We start from the raw sequence: 23923 nt of genomic DNA on the forward strand, positions 1-23923 counted from the left end.
GCCGCTCGCCGCCGCCAGCCCCATTCGCCGCCGCCAGCCCCCCGCCCCAGCTCCGAGCGGACAGCCGAGGGGCCGCCTGCGAACAGGAGGTTCCGAAGGGAGCAGCCCCGGGTGGAAGGGGCGCAGGCCGCCGCGCCCTGGGAGGCCCCAGAGCACACCAGCCACTCTGTCGCCTGCGGGCCCAGGACCGAAGCAAAGAAGCGGACCCCTGAGGCCAGCCTAGGGGTGGGCTCTCCAGGAGCCGCCCACCCGCAGGATACGGGTGTCTTCAGAGTCCATGTGAACCCGGGAACTGCTCTCCAGGGCTCTGGAGCCGAGATGACCGTGTTTGGGGGCACACCAGCACCACCTCCCCCGGCACCTCTTTGGAATAGACCCCAGATCATCCCCGTTTGCTCGCTCTGCCTCCTGGTACCATCATTATCTGGGTGTGCCCGGGACCCTTAGTTTGATAACTCCGATGACCTCTCCCCAGGCGTCCTACCTCCCCCTTACCCCGCAACCTCTGCCACCTAGCCTGGTGGCCCTGTTGCACCTCTAGTTCTCTGGAGAGGCTTGTGTTTCCTGTCTGTCTTAGGTATGGGCTGCACCGAGCCCGAAAGGCCCATCACCGCCCCAGCCGAGCCAAAAGTGCTGTGCTTTTTGTGCAACTGAAGCTCGAAGCCGGCCGGTCAAAGAAAATCTTCAGGTCTTTCTCACGAGTCACTGCCGCCGTGAAGCCAGGCGTCGTCCACATTTTGCTTGTGAAGTTGACTCTTGGAACCCAAGAGGTGGGTTTTATCGTCGTCCTCATTCAATATCACCTTGCTAACTCTCTAACCTGCACAGAACCCTTGAATCCTGATTCTGTCATCAGAGTGGTACTTTCCTGGACTTGTCTCATCCACACCGGTGGCTACAGCCTTCTGTGTTTTTGCCCCAAGAGCTGATAGGTGTACAGAATGCACGGAACTCTGGGGCTTGCCTGGAGAGACCTCCCTCCAAATTGACCTTGAGATATGAATTAGTACCCTTTGGACAGGGCGATGGTTATGAAGGATACTGGAAGGGGCAGCTCTGAAACCCACATCTATTCCCTGCCCCCAGCTTTAGTGGCTTGTGGGTTCTGTGGGGCAGACACCTGACCCCAGCTAGGCCCATTCTGCTTTCTCCCAGGCTTTGGAATCAGAACACAGAAGCTGAAGGAATCCAGTTTCCAGGTGTAGGTTGTGTGAGTTTCTCAGGGCTGTGGTAACAGCCACAGGCTCAGTGGCTTAACACACAGAAATGTATTCTCCCACAATTCTGGAGGCTAACTCTAAAATCCAGGGGCCAGCAGGGTCATGCCTGCTCCAGTGGCCCTGGGGAGAAGCCTTCTTTGCCTCTTCCAGCCACTGGTGGTTCCTGGCAATCTCTGGCATTCTTTGGTCAAGGATTCTTTATAGCAGCATCACTCCTACCTCTGCTTTCGCCTCCACATATCCCTGTTCACGTGACCTTTTTTCTCTGTGTCCTTTCCTCTTGTTTGGTCTGTGTCCTTTCCTCTTGTTTTTGTTTTTTTTGTTGTTGTTGTTGTTGTTGTTGTTTTGAGACGGAGTCTCGCTTGGTTGCCCAGGCTAGAGTGCAGTGGTGTGATCTCAGTTCACTGCAATCTCCGCCTCCCGGGTTCACGCCATTCTCCTGCCTCAGCTTCCCGAGTAGCTGGAACTACAGATGCCCACCACCACGCCTGGCTAATTTTTTTGTTTTTAGTAGAGACAGGGTTTCACCGTGTTAGCCAGGATGGTCTCGATCTCCTGACCTTGTGATCCGCCCGCCTCAGCCTCCCAAAGTGCTGGGGTTACAGGCATGAGCCACCGTGCCTGGCCTTTTTGGTTTTGTTTTTAAATTTGAGACAGGGCTGGGCGCGATGGCTCACGCCTGTAATCCCAGCACTTTGGGAGGCCGAGGTGGGTGGATCACCTGAGGTCAGGAGTTTGAGACCAGCCTGACCAATATGGTGAAACGCCATCTCTACTAAAAATATAAAAATTAGCCGGCCGTGGTGGCAGGTGCCTGTAATCCCAGCTACCTGGGAGACTAAGGCAAGAGAATCGCTTGAACCCTGGAGGCGGAGGTTGCAATGAGCCAAGATCATGCCATTGCACTCCAGCCTGGGTGACAAGAGTGAAACTCCATCTCCATAAATAAATAAATAAATAAATAAATGCAAGGTCTAGCTCCATTACCCAGGTTGGAATGCAACCTTGACCTCCTGAGCTCAAGTGATCCTCCTGCCCCCGCCTCCTCTGTAGCTGGGACCACAGTTGTGCACCACCATACACAGCTCCTTTTTAAATTTTCTGTAGAGATGGGATCTCACTTTGTTACCCAGGCTGGTCACAAACTCCTGAGCTCAAGTGATGCTCTCACCTCAGTCTCCCAAAGTGCTGGGAGCCACTGCACCCAGCCCAGCCTCCTCTTCTTATAAGGACACCAGTCATTGGATATAGGGCCCAACATAACCTCATCTTAAATAAGTACATCTGCAGAGACCTATTTCCAAATAAGGTCACGTTCTGAGGTTCCAAATGTTCATGAATTTTGGGAGGGGCCCAGTTCAGTCCACTACAGGGACACTTGGCTGGTAATGATAGGAGAGACCACGAGAGCTCTGGGGGAATCATGGGAAATGGAGAAAGAGGGTGGTCAGGGGAGAGTGGGGCAGAGTCATGGGGCTGTGTGGTGAGTAAACATCTGTGGACAAGCTGTGTCTTCCCTATCTGCTTCCCAGTAGTCCACCACTGGAGCTAGCTTGAATGGGTTTCTGATCCCAGCAACCAAATGCACCCTACAGAGAGAAACTTCTCTAGTAAGGAACTGTAGAAATGATCCCTGGAAGTATAGTCTTACAGCAACCAAATGGTGCCTAAGACAGCCTCTCGCTCTCCCTATAAAACCACCGAATGTTTTATTATATTCTCCAACCTCTAAGAGAGATGTTAAGAACCATTTTGCTGAGGGCAAGACACACCATATCCACAACACGCTCTTGATCTTGTAACCACTGACTTTGCGCTTTTTAGGAAGTGAGAAACATCTGAGGGGAACATGAACAGAGCCAGCTCCTCATCCTAGGCTGGGTGCTGACTGCCTGGCAGCATTACCCAGACTGGCTCTGGGAGGAAACTCCCCCACCCCAGAGGCTGTGATCTTTTTCCAAGGGGTCCCACCCCTTCCTCTCATTCCCTTCCCCAGCCCCAGCTGTAGAACCCAAAACTCACAGGGAAGAGGCTGGACTCTGTTTGAGCTTGGGAATCTCCATGTCACAGGGGCTGAAAGGACAGCTGGACCCCACTTCCCCCTTTTCCAAGTGGCTGACATCAAACCCCATGCTCCCTCTTTCACTGCAACAGTTTTGGGAGCCAGGATTGGGCCCCATTCTAGTGGAGGTGGAGGACCTCAGTACAGGGAGATGCTCAGGGTCTTGGCTGGATCAGGCCAGAGCTGGGGTCCCCCCAGTAGACGATGAGGCGACTTTGCATCTGCCAGACAGGAAACCTAGGGAGGCCAGAAGCAGAGGAGGAAAGGAGGCAGTCACGTTCCTCTGATTCAGACTGGAGTTTCTACACCTGAATGGAAACGGGCCACACACACGAGTGGGAGTGCAGTTTCTATTCACAGGGACATGCACAACCACATCCAGACACACCCAACCCATCCCCCATACCACTATCACGCATGTGCATGAACACACACAGTTTTTCCTTTTGTACAGATGGGGTCTCACTGTGCTGCCTAGGCTAGTCTCAAACTCCTGTCCTCAAGTGATTCTCCTGCCCAAAGTGTTGGGATTACAGGGGAGAACCCCATGCATCCTGCCTTTTCTGTTTTCTTTTCTTTTCTTTTCTTTTTTTTTTTTTTTTTTTTTTGAGATGGAGTCTCACTCTGTTACCCAGGCTGGAGTGCAGTGGCATGATCTCTGCTCACTGCAACCTCCGCCTCTCGGGTTCAAGGGATTATTCTGCCTCAGCCTCCCAAGCAACTGGGATTATAGGCACACGCCACCACACCCAGCTAATTTTTTGTATTTTTTTTTTTTTTTCCAGTAGAGACAGGGTTTCGCCATGTTGGCCAGGCTGGTCTCAAATGATCCGCCCACCTCGGCCTCCTAAAGTGCTGGGATTACAGGCATGAGCCACTACATCCGGCCTTTCCTTTTCTTATTGAGGGCCCAGCACAGAAGATTATTAAAAACCACACAAAGTTGTGTGGGATGAAGTTCCCCTAAAAAACACAGAAATAGAAAGCACTGAAGCTGCTGGCTTTCTGGCACAAGCCCTTCCTGCTGCAGATGGACCCCTCCTGCACAGGGACCACAGCCCTTGAAGGTACCAGCCCTAAGGTACAGCCCTTTGTCAGTGCCCGTCTCCCCTACCCTCTTTTTTTTTCTTTATTGAGAGTGCACAGCTAGGTCTCCCTGCACACAGAGCCACCTCTGGAAGTTCTGTGCAGCAAGGCTCTTTGCCCAGGCTCACTTTTTTCTGCACATCATCACCTTCAGCATTTTGATTATACCTGCACCATCAAAACAGGTTATACCAAATGCAAATGAGTTTCTGGGGCAGGAGTTTGCACTGACCCCATCCAGCTGGGCAGAAGCAGGGCTTTTCCAGGATCCTGGCGGGGGATAGATGTGCAGCCTGAAGGTGAGGTCCTGGAAGAGTCCAGAAATTGTGGAAACTGGGCTCTGTAAAGCCTGGACAGACTTCCATTGAGTGAGAGTAGCTTAGGAACAACTTAGAAATTGTGCAATGCTGATGGACTCTCAGCATGGACATATGCAAACCAGATGCAACATTATGCAAATTATATACAAAATACATGCACAGGTCTCCCAACTATTGCAAATGCCAGATATGGTCCTTGAGGACCCTGAGTTTAGCTGAGACCTGTTGTGGGGCAGAGAGATCACCCTGGACTTGCTCCTTCCTCCCTACCCTCCCTCCCTCCCTCCCTCCCTCCCTCCCTCCCTCCCTCCCTCCCTCCCTTCCTTCCTTCCTTCCTTCCTTCCTTCCTTCCTTCCTTCCTTCCTTCCTTCCTTCCTTCCTTCTTTCTTTTTTTTTGTGTGTGTTGAGACTGACTCACACTCTGTTGCCCAGGCTGGAGTGCAGTGGCGTGATCTTGGCTCACTGCAACCACCGCCTCCCAATTTCAAGCCATTCTTGTGCCTCAGCCTCTGGAGTAGCTAGGACTACACGAATGAGCCACCACACCCAGCTAATTTTTGTGTTTTCAGTAGAGATGAGGTTTTACCATGTTGGCCAGGCTGGTCTTGAACTCTTGACCTCAAGTGATCTACCTGCCTCGGCCTCCCAAAGTGCTGGGATTACAGGTGTGAGCCACTGCACCCAGCTAGGACTTGCCAATTTTCTTATGGTGGGCAGGAAGGGCTTTGCTCCAAGGTGGTTCACACACTGGGGGGAAGAAATCAGGCAAGGAGTCAGTTAGACTCGGGTTTGAATCCCAGCTCTTCCACTCACAAGTTGCATGACCTCCTTGGAGTCACTTCACCCCTCTGAGCCTCTGCTTTCCTGTAATAAAATGATTATTATTATGAGGAATAGATGAGAACTTTGGCCAAGGCTCCCATGTGCACAGTCGTGCACATAAAAGATGCCCAGTGAGTGTGGCAGGGCTCTGCACAGAGTCCTTTCTTGGGGGTTGGATATCTGGGGCTCCTTTCTAGTCACTGCAGTAGCAACTATGCCCCCTCAGCTCATGGGCAGGACCTTCTTGCAAGGCAACACATGCAGCTCTGGGTTTGGAAAATGTCAGTGCTTGGATGGGCCAGGAATCCATGTTCCTCTCACTCATCAAGAAATCTGGCAGAGGTCACACTCAACAGGGGTGCTGTGGGTACCCCACCCAGACTCCCTTTCCCTGGTCAGTGTACCCACGAATCCCCTGGCTGCAGGTGTGATGACGGGAATGCTCCCAGCTGCCCCTTCTGCGAATTGCCCTTCGCTGAGGAGTGACTGGCTGATAGGGTGATATGGTTTGGCTGTGTCCCTACCCAAATCTCATCTTGAATCGTAACTCTTACAATTCCCATGTGTCTCGGGAGGACCCTGGTGGGAGGTGATTGAATTATGCGGGCAGGTCTTTCCTGCGCTGTTCTCATGATAGTGAATCAGTCTCACAAGATCTGATGGTTTTAAAAAGGGGAGTTTCCCTGCACAAGCTCTCTTTTCTTGTCTGCCACCATGTGAGACATGCCTTTCACCTTCCACCATGATTGTGAGGCTTCCCCAGCCATGTAACTGTAAGTCCAATAAACCTCTTTCTTTTGTAAATTGCCCAGTCTAGAATATGTCTTTATCAGCAGCGTGAAAACGGACAAATATCCAGGGGGACATAAAAGGCAGCCTCCTTGTCTCCTGGTGGACAGCCCAGTGTTAGTTTATGTTGCACAGCCCCCTTGGTCAGGGCCCTCTAGACTCTACTTGGGATCCATTCTTGCTCTATTTCCATCCTCTCCTGTTTTCCTACCTCCCTTATGTGTCTCTCCCAGGAGCCCCCTCGATAAATGACCTATAACTAGATCACTGTCTCAGGATCTGCTTTTGTGGAACCCAACCCAAGAGAGGGGGACAGACCTGCATGCAGAGGGGGACATTAACTTGTATAGTCAGGAACCGTAGGGTAGCATGGGCTCACAGAGGAAGAAGCGCCTGGTTCCTGGGCTTGGGGAAAGGGATCAGAGGGTGTTTCACAAAACAGGCAACACTAGAGTCCACCACATGGGGAGAAAGCACCCTGGGTGGTGGGCAGGGCATGTGCATGGCCTGGAAGCAGGAGAGAGCCTGGTATGTTTGGGGAACCTGCAGAGCTCTGGGTAGCCCAGGCTCCAAGAGAGGTTGGCAGGGGCCAGACGAGAGGGGCCTTGAATACCCCAGTGAAGAATCTGGACTTTACAGCTGGGAAACGAGGCGTACAGAACTGTCATGGAAAGCATCCTGTGGCTGCAGCTTGTGTGGAGCAGACACTGGAGGTGGGGTGCCAGTGGGGTGGCCCTGGCAGCTGTCAGCCACCAGGCTAACAGGCACCGAGAGATGGGGAACAGGGCGAGATTCTAAAGGCTTTCAGGACAAAGGACTGAAAGGCCTTGGTGGCTAATCTGGGGACTCTGGCTGTGGGAAGGAGTCTGGAAGGCACCACAAAAAGGGGAGACAAAATGTCAGGGCTGAGGCAGGGTTGAATGAGCTGTACAGGGCAGGGGTCTGCATTCCCTGTGCCCACCACAGCTAGAGCCAGCCTGAGCCTCCAGCTGGAAGGTCTGGACACTGACCAGAGTATGTGGCACAGCTGGCCTGACCCCAGTAGGACCTGGGGCTGCCCCTCACTGGAGGGGCTGGCCTCCAGGCCTGATTAGGACAGGGATGGGGAGAGGCTGGGCTCGGGGGAGTGAAGTGGAGTGCAGAGCTGCTCAGGCATCGATGCGGGGGTGTGGTTGCAAGGCCCTGGGAAGGGCTCTCCGTCAGCTCTTCTCTAACTCTTCTATTCATGGGCACCAGAGTAAAAACTACACAAGATTACCCGCTGGTGTGGGGGAGGCAGACTTGCAATGCAGGGCGGGTGCAGAGAGGCCAAAACGAGCAGGGGAGGGGGCTATTCTCCATGGGGGGAAGGAAGGGGAGGTTGTTGCCATGGAAGACTCATGCTTGGACAGGCAGAACCTGACCTTCACCCAGACACTGTCCTTATCTCAGACCTGCTCTGCCTTAATTCCTTAATTTGCTGGGACATTTGCTGGGCACCCGGTGCTGGAAGCGCAGACAGGTCGGCTCCAGGCTCTGTGCTCAAGGCACCCAGAGGGGCAGAGGTGGATGAGAGTTAGAGAAGCCCCAGGAGGGGCCAGAAAGGGGCCTGGGGAGGTGAGAGGGGAAGGAGCATCCATGGTGGGAGGCACGTGCTCCAATCAGAGGGAGGGGACTTAGGAGGGGACATGGCTGGAGGGGAGAGGGTTGCGTGCAGGCTGAGGACTTGAGGAGGCTGGGGGGGGTGGTACATGGAGACGCTTGGCCTTCAGCCCCTTGAATCCACTCTAGACCACTTCCTAGTGCCACTGCCATTTTCTGTTTCTGAGTCAAGCTCCAATCCAGACTGGTAGTCCTGGATGCAGGGGCCATCTCCTGCCCAAGTTGGCTGAATGGATGCACCGTGGGTGTTAAATGGGTCATTCTGTAGCCATGAGGAGATGGCACTAGGCAGGCTGGCACTGGGATCCAGGCAAGAGATGCTGGAGATGAGAGAGGGTGGGCATTTTGGAGACAGAGTCACCAGGCTTCAATGAGCTGGCTGGAGAAGGGTCAGGGCTAAGGTCAGGGTCGGTGGGGCCCCAGGATTCTGTCTTATGCTTAGGGCTAGATGATATATTTGGCATCTATTCAAAAGGGCTCCCCAGGCCGGGCACGGTGGCTCACGCCTGTGATCCCAGCACTTTGGGAGGCCGAGGCGGGCGGATCATGAGGTCAGAGTATCGAGACCATCCTGGCTATCACGGTGAAAACCCGTCTCTACTAAAATACAAAAACTTAGCCAGGCGTGGTGGCGGGCGCCTGTAGTCTCAGCTACTCAGGAGGCTGAGGCAGGAGAATGGCGTGAACCTGGGAGGTGGAGCTTGCAGTGAGCCGAGTTCGCACCACTGCACTCCAGCTGGGTGACAGAGCAAGACTCCTTCTCAAAAAAAAAAAAAAGAAAAAAAATGGGCTCCCTGCCAGGGCCTGATCCTCTGACAACCCTTTCTCCTCCAGAGCAGCCCAGCCTTCTCCTTTTGCCGGCGTCCCACCCACCTGTCCTCGCCACCCACCATGTGACCTTTGAGGCCTTCCCCAGGTTAAGTCTTTGCAGCCGGGAATCCCACATTCCTGGCTATGCTGGTGTTGGCCAGCAGCCCCAGTTCCTTCGGGAAAGAGCGGACAGGAGGCTCCCACGGGTGGGACTGTATCCTTTCCTTCCCTCCCTTGCCCCAGGAGCTGCACTGGGATTAAGGTATCTTCCTCTCTGGCCATAGCACCACAGTCCCACCTCCAGTCACAGTCTCCCCTCCCCTCCCTCTCCCTCCCTCTCTCCATCCTCCTCCTGTGTCTCTGGCCTCATGAAAAGGCCCATCGTCCCCCCAGCTGCCCACCATGGAGTGGGTGGTTGGTAGTGCCAGTTAGGTGGCAGTGCTGGTGCCTGAGCCAGGGGGAAGGCTGGAGCCATGTTGGTGAGGATGGAAGGGAGCAGCTGAAAGCATCCAGGCGATGAGGCCTTTTGACTTTTGAGGGGCTCCTGGATGACTACAGGCTTCTGGCTTGGGGGGCCTTTTGCTGAGACAAGGACAGAGGGGCATACCAGTTTGGAGGGAAGCCATACTGAATTGGAGGTGCCTTCAGGTACCCCGGGGGAGAAGGCTGTCTGGAGGCCAGCAGGATATACACACTGTTAAGGTGTCCCATTTGTTGGCTGCCCCTTTGAAGCTGGGGGCAGGGCAGGGACGTGCTGTAGTGCAAGGTCAGAGGTCCACCCTATCCCACTGCTGTCCAGGGCTCCTGTTAGAGCCACAGGGAAGTGGCTGACTGGCTGTCCTGGTGCCCCCTCCTCCCCGATAGCTGATGAAGGCACTTAGTCAGAGGGCACGGCTAGCTGAGGCCACAGCCCCTCTGCTGCCCCGAGGCCATCCTTCCCTGTTCCACGGGCCTGGCACTTCCCAGGTGGCTGCTGCACCATGGATGATCTTTCCAGCTTTGGGTCCCTCATGTGTTTTTCGTCCTTCCCCCCATGCCTAGCCTCTCTTCTCACCATCTCCTTCCCAGGAGCCCTCCCTTTCTCCTCCCGCAAACCTCATTCTTCTCCTTTTCCCATAATCAGGAAAAGTTTTGATTGCCTATTATACCTGGAGCCCAAATTGTCACCAGGAGAGAAACTGGTTTCCCCCACCTTGAGAGCCTGACCTTAGACACTCAAGTGTGCCAGTCAGGGCAACATTCCTGGGAAGAGAGGGGAGGAGTCTAGGTTCCAACCAGGCAAGGGTCACCCTCCCCAGAAGAATGGGCCAAATGACTCCTAATACAAGGGAAAATAGAGACAACCCCCCAAAAAAGTCTTACAACAAAACCAGCTAATGTTCAAAACCTGCCCCGTCTCATTTCTTTGAAATTGAAGATAATTTAACTCATCAGAAAAAATAAAGGCTATGGGAATGAAGAGATCTCCAAAGGAGTTTGTAGGCTGGGCACAGTGGCTCACACCTGTAATCCCAGCACTTTGGGAGGCTGAGGCAGGTGAATCATTTGAGGTCAGGAGTTTGACACCAACCTGGCTAACATGGTGAAAGCCTCTCTCTACTAAAAATACAAAAATTAGCCAGGTGTGGTGGCGCATGCCTGTAATCCCAGCTACTCAGGAGGCTGAGGCAGGAGAATCGCTTGAACCTGGGAGGCGGAGGTTGTGGTGAGCCAAGATTGTTCCACTGCACCCCAGCCTGGGCAACAGAGTAAGACTCTGTCTCAAAAAACAAACAAAGGAGTTTGTGTGGTGTAAGAAGAAAACTGGGGACATTTAGGGTGAAAACTAAGGAAAATGAGTCAGTGAAGGAGATCAGAAAGAAGTGGTCGGGGCCGGGCGCGGTGGCTCAAGCCTGTAATCCCAGCACTTTGGGAGGCCGAGACTGGCGGATCACGAGGTCATGAGATCGAGACCATCCTGGCGAACACGGTGAAACCCCGTCTCTACTAAAAAAATACAAAAAACTAGCCAGGCGAGGTGGCGGCGCCTGTAGTCCCAGCTACTCGGGAGGCTGAGGCAGGAGAATGGCGTGAACCCGGGAGGCGGAGCTTGCAGTGAGCTGAGATCCGGCCACTGCACTCCAGCCTGGGCGACAGAGCGAGACTCCGTCTCAAAAAAAAAAAAAAAAAAAAAAAGAAGTGGTCAGAGGAGCTGGAAGAGGGGTGGGAGAGGAGGGGAGAGAGAGAGGGAGAAAGATGGGGGGAGACAGAGACAGAGACAGAGAGAGAGAGAGAGAGACACCAGCCAAGATAAGAGATCAAGAGGTGGAGGAGTTTCCAAGAGACTGAGAGAAGCTGCAGGTGAAGAGCTGGAGTTCACAACCCAGAGGGAAGGTGGTGGTGCCCTCTGCCTGGACCAAGTTGGGTGGAAGCAGGGTGGGAGGTGAGGGAGTCATGGAGTGCAGGCAGTGGCTGTGGGGAGGGGGCAGGAAGAAGTCTAAGGCAGCTGAAGGAAAATGAGTGAGCCCAGGGAAGGGTACGGTGCTGAGCTGGAAGAGCTGAGATGTTTCTAGGCAAAGGGGAGGGAGCCAGAGAGAGGAAAGCAAGGCCCCTAGCGGGCAGGACCCAGGCTGGAGGGAAGAGGGGCAGGAGAAGGAGGAGGCGGCAGGCAGGCTGGGAGGCAGACCACCTGCAGGTGTGGCGGGGACTGACGGGGTGGCAGGAAGCAGAAATGGCCTCTGCTTATTGGTCTGAATGGGCAGTGAGGTTTTCTCCTGAGATCTGGAGAGAGGATGGAGGGATATTTAGATAAGGCTGAGGAGAAGTGAAGGTTTGAGGACAGGCTAGACCATAGTCTCTGTGGTGGCTGCAAGGCTCTGGTGACTGCCCCCTGGCCACAGCCCCCTGCAGTTTGAGGGCGGGGCCAGAATGTTGCCTACAGGGGCGGGTCCAGGGCTGTAAGGGTGGATCTAGGGAGGGAGAGGAAACCTGGGGGGAGTAAGGATTGCTGCTCCTCAACCAGTTTCCTAGGGAAAACCAAATTTAGAATCAACAGAAATGTGGCTGGGCATGGTGGCTCACGCCTGTAATCCAGCACTTTGGGAGGCTGAGGCAGGTGGATCACTTGAGGCCAGGAGTTCAAGACCAGCCTGGCCAACATGGCGAAACCCCGTCTCTACCAATAAAATACAAAAAATTAGCCAGGCATGGTAGCACGTGTCTGTAATCCCAGCTACTCAGGAGGCGGAGGCATGAGAATTGCTTGAACCTGGGAGGCAGAGGTTGCGGTGGCACCACGGCACTCCAGCCTAGGTGACAGAGTGAGAGACTGTCTCGAAAAAACAAACAAACAAAAAAAATCAACAGAAACCTGGCAGGGCCTTCAGAATTGTAAAATGTGACTATTTGCTTTGTGGCAATGTAAAAAAAAAAAAAATCACATTTTCACTGAGAAAGAAGAACAGATGAACAAACCGAATGTCTGGGGACAACCTGACGCTGACATTCTCTGCCTTGCTGGTGTCCACCTGCCCACCTGCCTGGCTTGTTTATCGCTGTGCTTACAGATATTTCCTACTCTTTACTTCCTGACATCTTGACCAAGGTAACTGTGACGAGTGAAGACACAGTCTGTTGTCGTTTTCCAGCAAGAACTCACCCAAGGAGTTAAGTGATGGCCCAGAGTTTTCCAGAATCATTAGCACCTGGCACTAAAATAGAGGCAGAGAGTGAATGATACTGTGCCAAGACAGGTGTCTCTTATCGTGTGAAGATAAATGCTGGTTGATATCACCCGTTAGGCCGGGTGCAGTGGCTCACGCCTGTAATCCTAGCACTTTGGGAGGCCGAGACAGGTGGATCACCTGAGGTCAGGAGTTTGAGACCTGCCTTGCCAACATGGTGAAACCCTGTCTCTACTAAAAATACAAAAATTAGTTGGGCATGGTGGTGCACACCTGTAGTCCTAGCTACTCAGGAGGCTGAGGCAGGAGAATTGCTTAACCCGGGAGATGGAGGTTGCAGTGAGCCGAGATTGCACCACTGCACTCCAACCTGAGAGACAGAGCAAGACTCCATCTCAAAAAAAAAAAAAAAATTGTAGGAAAAGAGACCTTTAGATCAATGAAGATGAGTGGTGCTCTTTGCAAAAGTGTACAAATTCTAAATGGAATTGCTGGGAAAAATAAACACTGAAATATTACATGGTTTTATATCTATCAGTGTATTCCCAGCTTAAAAAAAAAAAAAAGGAGTCATTGGACCCTAGTGTTGGATCCACAGAGATTCAATATGTTATGGCTCCCCTTTTGTGTGGTGTGTGTTCAGAAGTTTCCATAATTGGCCAGCCTGTAATCCCAGCACTTTGGAGACTGAGGCAGGCCGATCACTTGAGGTCAGGAGTTCAAGACCAGCCTGGCCAACATGGTGAAACCTCTCTCTATACACACACACATATATATAATATATTATATGTATAATATATTAAATATATATTTTATATATATATAATGGTTCCATAATAAAGTCTTACCTTTTTTTAAAAAGATGGAACAATTGGCAATAGACACCTGTCATTCCTCTTTTTCCCTTCTTATTTTGGAAGCTCTGCTAGATGCTGCTGTCCGCAAGTACTGACCTTACCTTTTCTGATTTTCATTAAAAAGAAACTCATGGCAACTAGGTATCAATTAATTCCTCTCACTGGAGAGCTCTTGTCCCTGTTTCTCCTCCCCCAGACAATAGGAGATATGTAAAATGCCTTTTCAGGCTCCCTTTCCCCTCCTCAATACCTACATTTTGCCATCATTCAGTGCTTTCCCTTTAAGTCAGCAATACATGTTATTGCATCTCTCTTCTATTTAAAAGAATATACTTAGCCCTTACATTACAAATTCTGTCCTATCATTATTTATTTGAAGGTAATTGTACATGATTTGGTCGACTCATGGCTCACCACGGGTTCCTCTTTTCTTCATCTCCTTGTCTTCAATCTGATTCATCTGTTTCCTGATTAGATTCCTTTCTATGGGAAAATTACGTGGACCTTTGCATTTTTTCCATCCTGGGAAGGTGAATGGCAACCTGGTTGGTTTAGGATGCTTTTCTCTCAGTGGTCTATGAAGGTGATTCATATTGGTTTCTAGCTTGCAAATAAGATGTATGATTTCAGTCTGATTCTTTTCTTTCTATGCAACTTATTTTCTCATTAGGGAAGCTTGTCTGAGTTTTCTCTTTAATCGTGGAATTCGGGAAACTTACCAGGCTATGCCTTGATGTGTGTCTTTTTTCCATCATTCCTGCCTGGAACTCAATGAGCCTTTTAATCTGCAAACCCAAGGCATTCTTCAAACCACGGAAAATTTTCTTTCTCATTTAAAAATGATTGCTTCTCCTCTATTTCTTCTTTTTTCTTTCTGAGATTTTTATTCTTATTTTCATTATTCACCTATTACCACTCCTGGATCTCTCTCCTCTGAGGCGTTTTTAGACTTTTACTTTGGGTTTTGTGTTATCTCTTCCATGTGGTTTCCCAGGTCTCCATCCTCCCCTCCAAGTCATTTTAAATTGAAAACGACGTTTCCTCGTTCAGGAAAGTATTTGATTTCGCCTTTGCCTATTTTATTTTATTTTTGAGATGGAGTTTTGTTCTTTCACCCAGGTCGGAGTGCAGTGGCGTGATCTCGGCTCACTGCAACCTCCGCCTTCCAGTTTCAAGCAATTCTCCTGCCTCAGCCTCCTGAGTAGCTGGGACTACAGGCACCTGCCACCATGCCTGGCTAATTTTTGTATTTTTAGTATTAATGGGGTTTCACTACTTCGGCCAAGTTGGTCTCGAACTCCTTGTGATCCGCCCGCCTCAGCCTCCCAGTGCTTTTGGTTTTTTAAAATGTGAGCTTATGGTTTTGTTTGCTTTTCCTGTTGTGCAGGTTGTGGTTGGCCTCCTCTTGCCATGCTGAGTGAATTGCAGGCTCTTCCTTCCTGGCTGCTGGATTCCCTCAGGTGCCGACTGTCTTTCTGCCTTCTTGCAGCCCTAATCATCTCCAAGGCTCAGATCCAGCTGACAAATTGGCTGCACGTCTGTGTGTCCCAGGAGAGAGCTCTCTGCTCATTCTGCTGTTCTGCATCCCCGTCTCCCAGCCTCGGGGCAGGGAGGGATTCTGCAGGGCCTCCCAGGACCACCCAAAGCTGCTGGCTCTGCCTCTCTTGTGTATCCCTGTGCCAAGTTCGCTCTTGGAGCCTTGGAGGTCTCGTTCTTACCCAGGGCTCTCTCTGCTGCGGGTCCCTACTGTCTGCCCCAGAGGGAGACTAAGTCCTAAGCCAGCCCTATCAGGACAAAGGCCCCGTCCAACCCACCAGGCCTGGCTGCTGGCTGACCCAGGAGCTCTGCTGTGGGAGCCCATTGGAGATTGGAAAGGAGGGCAGCAGGGTGGTCAGCCTGCCTACACCCTGGAGGTTTAATTAAAGAGAAGTTCTTGGGTTTCATGATATTGAAGAGATGACTGGGATCAATTACCTTGCAAAAGTATACTTATACTTGCAAAAGTATATCAGAAAAAAATAAAAATAAAAAGCAAAATGGAATGGATTTGAATAAAATCAGTTTTTTTTTTTTTTTTTGTTTTGTTTTTTTTTTTACTAGGTCTATGAAGATGCATCTAGCATGCATAGAAAATTGAGTGACATTGAAGGAGTTCTGAGGAATTCTGCACATCTTTTGGTTCTGGTAATTATAGCATTTTGTGAGGAAAAGAATAAACCTTAAATGCTCTCAGTTCTCTCCTTGGCACAATACCATGTACCCACCAAAAGAGTTTTCCAAACCTTTGAACGTGGGTGAAGATGAAGTGTGCAGGGAGCAGGGTGATTTCTTTCTTCTTTTCTTTTTTTTTTGAGACGGAGTCTCACTCTGTCGCCCAGGCTGGAGTGCAGTGGCGCGATCTTGGCTCACTGCAAGCTCCGCCTCCCGGGTTCTTGCCATTCTCCTGCCTCAGCCTCCCAAGTAGCTGAAACTACAGGCGCGCACCACCATGACCGGCTAACATTTTGTATTTTTAGTAGAGACGGAGTTTCACCGTCTTAGCCAGGTTGGTCTCGATCTCCTGACCTCGTGATCCACCCACCTCGGCCTCCCAAAGTGCTGGGATTACAGGCGTGAGCCACCATGCCTGGCCGATTTCTTGAAAACACTTTGGACTGGGCCTCATGGTCCATCTTCACCTGTGGCTGAAGAACTTTCATATACCATTAGACCACAGGAAGTTGTAACAAATGACTCTTCAGCTCTTGCAGGTGATCGAAGTATACAATTGCTATCATTGATTCCAACTTTGATTTTATCTTTTGTTTTACTTTTTTTTTTAACCACATGATAAGTGTCGCAGGAATTTTTTCTAAAGAGCTTCAAAGTGAAACTGTAGACATTTTCTTTGCCTTTAAAAGCCAAAAAAGATCATCATCTGAGAGAAATTATGAGCCTTTCAAGGCCACTTGGGACAGAGTGGATAAATTATGCCAAAAACCAATTCCTCCAATTCCTAAGGACTTCAAAGTTGAAAAATATTTCCTTCAGAAGAAAAGAACTTCTGAGATAAAACAAATGATAGCAATTCCAATTATGCATTTTTCCTACTTTCTCATAGGAAAAGTATTAAATTAATGTCTCTTATGAAGGATGGGTTCCTAGATTACATTTAAATTTACGGTTTCGTAGAAATGATCACATTGAAGTGAAGCAAATTTCTGAGCAGTCCCATTCAGTTGAAATTAAATAATACCTAGAAATAGCCAAACACGTGCAAAATTTGTGCAGCCTGGAAGCACTCTAAATCCCACAATTCAGAGTGTGTTTTATGAAACTCCAAAAAGATCACTCCTGCTACGATTGTATCAACTTAATTGATCTTGGCAGCCTGGTGATTTGACACTGTCTTCACCACACTGCTCTTTAGTCTCAGCGATTACAATAGCAGTGCAGAAAGCTCATTTTCTACTCTTAGTGGCTTAGAAACCCACTTTTGCTGCTCTGTCCAGTTAGAGGTTCTGGCCCCAACAGCTGCAGAGTGAGACAAACCATATCGAATGTTTCCTGAGTCTTTCCTTTGCCACCCTGATATGGTTTGGCTGTGTCTCCACCCAAATCTCATCCTGAATCGTAGCTCCGGGAGGGACAGGGTTGGGAGGGACTGGGTAGGAGACAATTGAAACGTGGGAGCGGGTTCCCTCATACTGTTCTTGTGGTAGTGAATAAGTCTCATGAGATCTGATGGTTTTTTGTTTGTTTGTTTTTGTTTTTTGTTTTTTTTGAGATGGAGTCCACTCTATGGCCCAGGCTGGAGTGCATTGGTGCCATCTCGGCTCTCTACAACCTCTGCCTCCCAGGTTCAAGTGATTCTCCTGCCTCAGCTTCCTGAGTAGCTGGGACCACAGGTATGCACCACCACACCTGGCTAATTTTTGTGTTTTTAGGAGAGACGGGGTGTCACCATATTGGCCAGGCTGGTCTTGAACTCCTGACCTCATGATCTGCCTGCCTCAGCCTCCCAAAGTGCTGAGATTACAGGCATGAGCCACCACATCCAGCCGAGATCTGATGGTTTTATAAGAGGAAAACCCCTTTCTCTTGGTTCTCATTCTCTCTCTTGCTTGCCACCATATAAGACATGCCTTTTGCCTTCTGTCATGATTATGAGGCCTCCCCAGCCACATGGAACTGTGAGTCCATTAAACCTCTTTTTCTTGTTAATTACCTAGTCTCAGGTATGCCTTTATCAGCAGCGTGAAAAGGGACTAATACACACCCTGAACTCATTCGTTCATTCAGTCTTCAAGCAACCCTGCAGGAAGAAATCACTAGTCCCATTTGCTGTAGGAGGAAAGCGGGGGTCAGAGATGTTAAGTGACCCGCCCAAGGTTACACAGCAAGTGAAAGTCAAACCTAGCCTGATTCCCAAGCCAGTGTAATCACTGCGTTCGGTTTGCAGCCAAACGGGTGAAGATCTGAGGCTCCTGTGACATAATGGATCATCTATATTTGCTGAGATAAAAATGATGTAATATTAATTTAATCTCATCTGTAAGAACTTTTCATTCCTGGAGTTACGATGTCTTTTATCAGGACATCCACATATGGTTCTGAAGCTCCTGCTGAATAGAGTGGGCCATGGAATGTCTGGTTTGCTGCTGGGGTGGCATAAAGGGCATACACTGAAGTGAAATGCTGCCAAAGCATTCCTGTGTTCTTAAAAAATGAAAAATTTGTCTGGCTAAACAAACTGTGGAGTATTAATATAATGGAATACTACTAAGCAATGAAAAGGAACAAGGTACTGATTCATGTAGCAACATGGAGGAATCCCAACAGTCTTACACTGGGCCAAATAAAAAGCCTGACACAAAAGAGCACAGAGCAAATGACTTTATATGAAATTCTAGAAAAGACAAACTTAGTGTATTATTGTGCTAGGGCTACCAATGACAAAGTACCAGGAACGGGGTGGCTTAAACAGCAGAAATTTGTTTCCTCACAGTTCTGGAGGCCAGAAGCCTCGATCAAGGTATTGGCAGGGGTGGTTTCTTCTTAGGCCCCTCTCCTTGGCTTGTAAATGGCGGTTTTCTCCCAGTGTTTTCATGTGGTTGTCCCTCTGTGTGTATCTGTGTCCTAATTTCCTCTTCTTATAAGGACACCAGGCATACTGGATTACGTTCCACCCTGAGGACCTCATCTTAATGTAATCATCTCTTTAAAGACCCAACCTCCAAATACAGTCACATTTTGCAGTACTAGGGATTAGGACTTTTAACATGTGGATTTTGGGAGAACACAATTAGCCCACAACACCTAGACTATGGTGAAAATAACCAGAATAGTGGTTGCCTCTGGGAGGAGTGTGGGTTAGGGATATACTAGGAAGGGGTTTGGGGGACTTTCTGGGGTTGATGGAAAACTGGATTTGGTGATAGGGTTTGGGTTATACAAATACCTACATTTGTTGGCCAGGCATGATGGCTCACGCCTGTAATCCCAGCACTTTGGGAGGCCGAGGTGGGTGGATCATGAGGTCCAGAGATCGAGACCATCCTGGCCAACATGGTGAAACCCCGTCTCTACTAAGAATACAAAAATTAGCTGGGCATGGTGGCACACGCCAGTAGTTGCAGCTACTCGGGAGGCTGAGGCAGGAGAATTACTCGAACCCAGGAGGCAGAGGTTGCAGTGAGCTGAGATTGCGCCACTGCACTCCAGCCTAATGACAGAGCAAGACTCTGTCTCAAAAAAAAAAAAAAAAAAAAAAGAAGTATCTACATATCTACATTTGTCAAACTCACTGGAATAGAACATGTAGTCCATATTGTACATGGAATAGTACAATTTGTGCATTTAATTGTCTGTTAATTTTGCCTCAAAGAAAACCAGAAATAAATATTGAACTCTAGTTAATAATATGCATGCATATTGTTAAGGGATAAAGTGTACTGCTGTCTGCAAATAGCTTTTGAACTGATGGCTGGGTCTATAGATGAAGAGATATTTGAAAACTCAAATATAGCAACATACCAACAATTGCAGACTTTAGATGGTGGATTCACTGTACAATTATTATTATTATTATTATTATTATTATTATTATTATTGAGATGGAGTCTTGCTTTGTTGCCCAGGCTAGAGTGCAGTGGTGTGATCTAGGTTCACTGCAGCTTCTGCCTCCCAGGTTCAAGTGATTCTCCTGCCTCAGGCTCCTGAGTAGCTGGGATTACAGGTGCCCACCACCACACCCGGCTAATTTTTGTATTTTTTTAGTAGAGACGTGGTTTTGCCATGCTGGCCAGGCTGGTCTCAAACTCCTGGCCTCAAGTGACCCACCTGCCTCGGCCTCCCGAAGTGTTGGGATTACAGGCGTGAGCCACTGAGCCCAGCGCTTTTCTTTTCTTTCTCTTTTTTTTTTTTTGAGACAGGGTCTTGCTGTGTTGCCCAGACTGGAGGGTAGTGTTGTGATCTCAGCTTACTGCAACGTCCGTCTTGTGGGCTCAAGCGATCCTCCCACTTCAGCCTCAAGAGTAGCTGGGACTATAGGCGTGTGACACCACACCCAGCTAATTTTTGTATTGTTTTATAGGAACTGGGTCTCACCATGTTACAGAGGCTGGTCTCAAACTCCTGGACTCAAGCGATCAGCCTGCCTCAGCCTCCCAAAGTGCTGGGATTACAGGCATGAGCCACTGTGCCTGGCCTCATTGTATAATTCTTTCAACTTTTCTGTAGGTTTGAAATTTTTCGTCATAAAATGTTGGGGGGGGGGATAAAATTTGCATTTGAAAATATTAGCTAGACATTTCTCATAAAATCTTTTCTTCATTGTTAGATCAAGGTTGCCACAAGCCTATGCCCAAGTCATTTGTCCTTGTGTCCCCCACCAATGTGCCCAGGAAGAAAGAGTAGGGAGACAATTCAGAAAGAGGCCTGAGGGTGCTAGGGAGTTCCAGGGACTAGCTAAGGCGTTTGGGCTCTGTGTTTGAGGAAATGGAGGCTCAGGCTGTTTAGCGTTGCTGTTTAGAATCCAGGGAAGTCCATGATGTTTTTTCTTAAGCTATGTTGGAGTGCTTAGGTGCAGTGGAGACGTTGGGCATGGCCATATGAATGATATGCAGTTGGCGGCACACAGTAGGCACACAAGTGTTTGCTGAATGAATTGGAAAGGAGCCCTTCCGAAGATGGAGCCAGCAGGAGACAGTGAAGTTGCCTGTGGGGGCAGGGAGGAGTCTGTCTCTGTCTGTGCCCCAGCCCACCTCTGGTCTGGCCTGAGATACCTTGAAAAGTGGGCCCAGGAGAGGCCCCTGGGTCCCTGGGTTCCTGGACAGCCAGGGCGAGGGCGCTTTGCCACATTCTTAGGAGAGAGCACATCCAAAACAATTTCTTTTTCTAAAAACTCATTGCTAACGGATTCCAGATGTCCGTTTGTTATATAATGGGGTTTGTTTTAATAGCGTCAACTTCCAGATGTGCAGCCTGGAATCAAGAAGCCCATTGGCCCCCTGAGGACACTGTGAGCCAAGCTGAGAGCTGCCCCGGGGGAGAGACATGGACGTGCAGAATCAGGGATGGGAGAGGAGCCAGGTGCCTTCTTGCTGCCCACTGGGCGCTCACCTGCCCTGCAGCTGTCCCTGGACTGAAAGGCAGGGAGGGTGTTCCCGCTCCCTTTTTTTCAGCCCTGACTCTGAGCAGGGGCTCCCAGGGGACAATCACAGACAGGCAGCTTGGGGAGGGTCTGCTTTGGAATCCGGTTCAAGCAGGCCTAGCTGGATGAGCCTGGAGAAGTCCCTTGGCCTCCCTGTCTTTGAATGGAAAATAGAATAACGCCATTCTACCCACAGAGGTCATTGTGCAAAATGAAATGAAGTAAGTAGCACAGCGGGGGGCTCAGAAAGCCCTGGCTTTCCCTTTGGGCAGAGTGGAGAGAACAGGGGCCCAAGTAACCAAGCATCCTCCCCTACTCCTCTCAGCAACACGGATGCCCCTGGGCAGCACGGGCTGCCTTTTCCCTGGAACACTGGAAAAGAGCCAAGGTGGGCAGCTCACCACCTCCCCCAGCGGCTCGTTCCATGGCCCTGCAGCTCCAACGGATAGAACATTCTTCCGTTCACTGAGCCAAAGATGGCCTCTGTGTGACCCCCAACTGGTCTGAGTTCTGCTCTCTGGAGCTCTGCTGAGCAGGCCACACCCTCTTTCACCTGATACCCTCGAGTATGGGAAGACAGCGACCAAGTCTCCCGACCCTTTTCCTAGTAGGCGGTTGCAGTTATGACATCAGATGGACAAAGATTAAGATGCTCTAAGGAGAGGTGTTCAAAATCCCAAACAAGAAAAGTCACAATGTCTGGGGGAATGACTCTGTGGTTCTCCCTGTGTACATGTTAATAAAATCGGTATGCCTTCACTCCAATTCAAAGAGAAAAGGGCCAGGCTCACGTCTGTAATCACCACACTGGGAGGCCGAGGAGGATCACTTGAGCCCTGGAGTTTGAGATCAGCCTGAGCAACACAGAGAGACCCTGTCTCTACTAAAAATAAAAAAATTAACCAGGGGTGGTGGCATCTGTGGTCCCAGCTAATTGGGAGGCTGAGGTGGGAGGATCACTTGAGCTCGGGAGGTCGAGGCTGCAGTAAGCCATGATTGTGCCACTGCACTCCAACCTGGATGAAAGAGCAAGATCTTTTTTTTTTTTTTTTTTTTTTTTTTTTGAGACGGAGTCTCACGCTGTTGCCCAGGCTGGAGTGCAGTGGCGCGATCTCGGCTCACTGCAAGCTCCGCCTCCTGGGTTCCTGCCATTCTCCTGCCTCAGCCTCCTGAGTAGCTGAGACTACAGGCGCCCGCCACCACGCCCGGCTAATTTTTTGTATTTTTAGTAGAGACGGGGTTTCACTGTGGTCTCGATCTCCTGACCTTGTGATCCGCCCGCCTCGGCCTCCCAAAGTGCTGGGATTACAGGCTTGAGCCACCGCGCCCAGCCGAAAGAGCAAGATCTTGTCTCAAAAAGAAAAAAAGAAAAGTCACAATATCTGAATGCAGTCACAGGGGCGAGATGTCCACAAAGAGATAAACTCATCATCTTCTCCAAATGAATCTATACAAACAATGCCCTTCCAACAAATTTCCAATCAAATTGGCGGGGGTAGGGAGAGGGTGCAATATAAAGTAGAACATAAGTATAGAATACTCACCATATCTCCACAGATGAAAAACATTAAGGCGTGACTTACCCTCCCAGATGTTAAAAGCAGGTAACACTAGAATACCTTCAACATTATGGTACTTGTGCTGGCGCAGCAGAGAGGGAAATGGCACAGAAAATGGAAACACGAGCAGTAAACCCATCTCCAGATGAGAATGTGGAATGTGGCAAAGAAATGCATGTCACACTAGGCTAGGCATGGTGGCTCATGCCTGTAATCCCAGCACTTTGGGAGGCCAAGACGGGCGGATCACGAGGTCAGGAGATCGAGACCATCCTGGCTAACACGGTGAAACCCCGTCTCTACTAAAAATACAAAAAATTAGCCAGTCGTGGTGGCGGGCACCTGTAGTCCCAGCTACACAGGAGGCTGAGGCAGGAGAACGGTGTGAACCCGGGGGCCGGAGCTTGCAGTGAGTGGAGATCGCGCCACTGCACTCTAGCCTGGGTGACAGAGCAAGACTCTGTCTCAAAAAAAAAAAAAAAAAAAAAAAAAAAAAGGAAATGCATGTCACACTAAAGCAAATAGGAAATTTCACCAGTGGTTACTTTTGGGGAGCCGGACTTGGCGTGGGACAGTAGCGAGTGAGAGGGAAGTGTTTATTTTTCATTTTGTATCTTTTAGAGTTGTTTTATTTTTCCAACCTTATATATGGTTTTTTTTTGTTTGTTTGTTTGTTTTTTGTTTGTTTTTGAGACGGAGTCTTGCTTTGTTGCCCAGGAGTACAGTGGTGCAATCTTGGCTCACTGCAACCTCTGCCTCCTGGGTTCAAGCGATTCTCCTGCCTCAGCCTCCTGAGTAGCTGGGACTACAGGCACGCGCCACCATGCCCAGCTAATTTTTTGTATTTTTAGTTGAAACAGGGTTTCACCATGGTAGCCAGGATGGTCTCGATCTCCTGACCTTGTGATCTGCCCGCCTCGGCCTCCCAAAGTGCTGGGTTTACAGGTGTGAGCCACTGTGCCCTGCCGTATGTATTCTTTTTTTTTTTTTTAAAAACCAACATATATACACACACATACACATATACATATGTACATACATACATATATATATATTTGTTTGTTTGTTTGTTTGTTTTGAGACAGGGTCTCGCTCTGTTGCCCAGTCTGGAGTGCAGTGGCACGATATCTGCTCACTGCAACCTTCTTCACCTGAGAAGCCAACATGCTTTTATGCCAAAATATGTTCCAGAGGTTTTGATTCCTTTTGGGTTTTCTCTTTTGAACATCTCTGCACTTAAGAGAAACCTAGTAAGTGTTGTAACACTAATAATAATAGGATATGTAACAAATGATGAACAGTTATTGCCTCTACCTCAGGGAGGTGAAAGGGGAGGAGGGCTTTCACTTCCTAAGCCATTCATTTCCCCACTTCTCATCCCCCTCCTGCTCACTCCTCTTCTTTTTCCTGGATAGCAGGTATAACTTTAAAAATCGAGGAGGGGGGGAATTGAAAATTTGGA

At 49.6% G+C, this 23923-nt stretch overlaps 1 long non-coding RNA gene and 1 pseudogene across 1 annotated transcript; one reads left to right on the top strand and one right to left on the bottom strand.

The window, feature by feature from the left end:
- Positions 1 to 32: 32 nt before the first annotated feature.
- Positions 33 to 15326, top strand: LOC141407923 (uncharacterized). Its single transcript, XR_012419396.1, has 2 exons — positions 33 to 770; positions 14657 to 15326. It is a non-coding gene; the product is annotated as an uncharacterized lncRNA (long non-coding RNA).
- On the bottom strand, positions 2768 to 2869 carry LOC123567397 (small nucleolar RNA U3; annotated as a pseudogene).
- Positions 15327 to 23923: the final 8597 nt, after the last annotated feature.

Source organism: Macaca fascicularis, chromosome 10 (assembly GCF_037993035.2).
Source record: "Macaca fascicularis isolate 582-1 chromosome 10, T2T-MFA8v1.1".
Taxonomy (NCBI): Eukaryota; Metazoa; Chordata; class Mammalia; order Primates; family Cercopithecidae; genus Macaca; species Macaca fascicularis.